Source organism: Hyla sarda, chromosome 1, assembly GCF_029499605.1.
Source record: "Hyla sarda isolate aHylSar1 chromosome 1, aHylSar1.hap1, whole genome shotgun sequence".
Classification (NCBI taxonomy): domain Eukaryota; kingdom Metazoa; phylum Chordata; class Amphibia; order Anura; family Hylidae; genus Hyla; species Hyla sarda.
The window spans coordinates 517,939,587-517,942,826 of record NC_079189.1 but is presented as its reverse complement, the minus strand read 5'-3'; the positions used below and the strand labels follow the sequence as shown (position 1 = coordinate 517,942,826).

The window sequence follows — 3,240 nt, the reverse complement described above, 5'->3', positions numbered from 1 at the left end:
CACCACAACCAAGAGGTATTCCACATTCCCTGTAGTCAAAGAATATTGAGCAGACCTTTTAAAGAGTGAAGAATACTATGTATATACATACACATTGTAAGGAAGACAGTTCAAATCTTATATCTCACAGCTTATTGTACACCAATATACACAGCCAATGGTCTAGCTGTAAATCTGCAAAGTGGGTTTGGAGATTTCAAAGTTGCTGTATGTGGCAAAAAAAAAAAAAAAACATGCACAAGTGTATGGGAATGCCCACTTTTTGTACGATGTTATAACAAGGCTCAGGTTGTAGCAGTATCCATATATGCTTGTTTATTAGCTTAATGGGAACGTCCACATCTTGTCAACAGGACAGCAGCACCACTATAGCCCCAGTGGAAATACAGAGCACACGTTTCCCAGTCCATCCTCAATACATCCAAAGAGTCCATCACTGCAAGAACACACAACTGGATCCCAAAGACCAGACTTGTATGTGTTCATGAGTTGCAGGATTGCAAGGCTTTCTCAACATTCAACTGTCAGTCTAGTAAAAACCAACCAGCTGATATGATGGGAATTATGGCACAATGGACTTCTGAAAAAAAACATAGATACCAAAAAGGCAAGTCCAGAGAGCAGAGATCCCCGTGAAACATTCATTGTAGGAAGTCATTGAAGACTGCGCATTCAGGTCATATACCTAGTGATTGCTCTCAGAGCATAAAGGAGTTCAGCTTGCATCCTCGCTTCCAGAAGATGTCATACATTCTTTTGGTTGTCTTTTCTGGACTGCACACCACATTTTTAATGTAAACTTTAAAGCTACGGTCCAGTAGCTCATTCATTTCTCCATAGTCATAATCCTAATTCCAAACATACAATGAACGTAGTTCCATATGGCCCTTCGCAGTGTTGAGGTATCTACATGCCTGTGCATTGCCACATTGTTATAAGTAAGGTTATATGCTATGAGAAACATTTCATCTAGTAGCTGCCCAACGTCTGGATAAAGACAATTTACTAAGGAGTAGCCATGGTCTTCCCAGCTGAAATCCTGTACTCGGAAAGTTGGAACATGCATTCCGCGTCGAGAGAAGTCTTTGTAACCATAACTTGTGTCTTCAAAATGTTTCGAGACATTTTGGTCTGGAGGAGGGTTTTCATCTTCTGTAGCAAAAGCTAGCATGCTTTCAATCTTCTCCCTTTCAAAACGAGTAGCCATTTCCTCCTGACTAGCTTCTTCTTCATCTCTACATTCTTGAAGCTGTTTCATTTTCTCCATAAGAACTTCAACTTCACAAGAAGAATCTAAACTCAGGTTTCCTGCTGTCTGACAGCTTTCATCCCCTCCATGGTTTCCATTTGTTATGTCACAAATGCAGTAGTTATTGACAGACGGGGCCCGGAAAGTGTTGCCACCATCACTGTGGATTTCAGGACTTATCCCACAGCCGAATGTAAAAGAGGCCAATGAGTGATAGTGGGCAAGAAGAACAACTGCATGGATCAGCTCTGCCAAAGACCAACTGTGTTCTCCAGTTTAAAGCAATTGCTCAATGTGTTCTTTTGTGATCAGCCAAGGTCTGTGTGCCAGCAACATGTTCAGCTCTCCCAGACTACGGAGCTTCAGTGGAGCATTTTCCAGCCCATTTAACCACTTCTGGTCCTCTCCACTCTGAATAAAGTCATTAACATGCAGGTTCACAAGATAGGAGCACTGATGCCTGGCTGCAGCCATAATCCCTATATAGTGCTGATAACAGGCAGGTAAGGGGCCATCCATCTGCAACAGGTAATGCTGTGTTTTCAGGAAGCCTTCCAAATACTGCGGGTGAAAAACCATCACCAGGGTAATATTATCCAGCCGACCCATATCTGCAAGAGCATCAGCAAACACTGTGTGCATATTTACACCCTGTGTTCCAACTTGTAGGATCTCTTCTTCTGAGATGAATCTGCTAGGTCCTTGACTTAGGGGGCGAGGAACTCTAATTCCCAATTCCTTGACTTTGTTGTTGCACACTCCGCTGCAGCGACTGCAGATGATTTCCGGTACCAGCACGGCCACCCGTGGAGACGACCTCATGGTTACTATAGTGAATGCCACACGCAGCTGTGGGGACCGTCACAGGATGGAGTTTGCACTTATTAGATTCCGCAGCGCCTTCTGTATTGTTCTAAGTTGTACAGCGGAGCCGAACCTCCTCACACTCCTCTCTGCAGCACAGACGGCAATCACTGAAGCCAATTTCTTTACTCCTTCCTCCACTTCCAGCCCTGAGCCAGCACCCCAGGCCCCCCCAGCCCTCTGTACGTCCCCAGTCCCCACTGCTCATTAAGCAGGAGCACCTACTTCCCTTGCCTAGGAAGCCCTTTGCCCAGTCTGAAAGGGCTAAGAGAGATACAGAGGTGGCCGTCATCATGGAGGAACTGAGGGCCCAAAGGTTACAGCAATATGAGCCTAAACAACTGCCCTTTGAAGTAACAGCAACAGGAGGCCCTGTATATCCGCAGACTAGAGCATCCACAAGAGGGTGAGCCACCCCTGGAGCGTCGACGTGCCACAGCAGTAAAGTTTGACCATGTACAGGGATTTGGCACCCTCATGGACTGTCACCATGGAGGCATCCTTCTAGTCAACAGGAGAGTTGTGGAAATGGACTATCTCCCCTCAGAAAAGCATTCTCTAAAGAGCAGGGAGATTGTTGAATACACTACAGTGAAAAGCAGATGCTCTCCCCAGACCCAAGAATCCTACTCAGATCCCATTTGCCTATTTCCCCTCTGAAGATTGGGAGGCAGATCCCTTCAGTCTACCATCTCCAAGTGCCAAAGGAGCAGTCGTCCAGGAGTATCTTGATCCACCAGCGATTGATCCTAAGTACCTACCTCAACATTCCAGTACAGATGTGCTCAGGCCTACTCCTATGAGTAAGGAGGTTTGGCCTGACCATCAGGCACCAGCCAATGTACCCAGGCCTACTCCAGCTGTAAAGGAGGTGTAGCATAACCAGCGGGTACCCGCAAAAGTGCCTGGGCCTACTCCTGCAGTGGCGGAGGTTTGAACAGAAAAACAGGCACCAACTAGTGATCCCTTTGTGGTGCAAGCTGCTGCAATGCAGGTGGTGGTTAAGGACAGCCCCACCATCACCAATTCCAGATTGTCCCATGTATCCTGGGACACCCATGTTGACCCCATGCAAGGGGCCCAGTTTCGCAACCCTAGGTTTATCTCACAGCCTAGAACTCCACCTG

At 46.5% G+C, this 3,240-nt stretch overlaps 1 pseudogene; it reads right to left on the bottom strand.

The window, feature by feature from the left end:
* Positions 1-384: 384 nt before the first annotated feature.
* LOC130310657 (sestrin-1-like) lies at positions 385-2,082 on the bottom strand (annotated as a pseudogene).
* Positions 2,083-3,240: the final 1,158 nt, after the last annotated feature.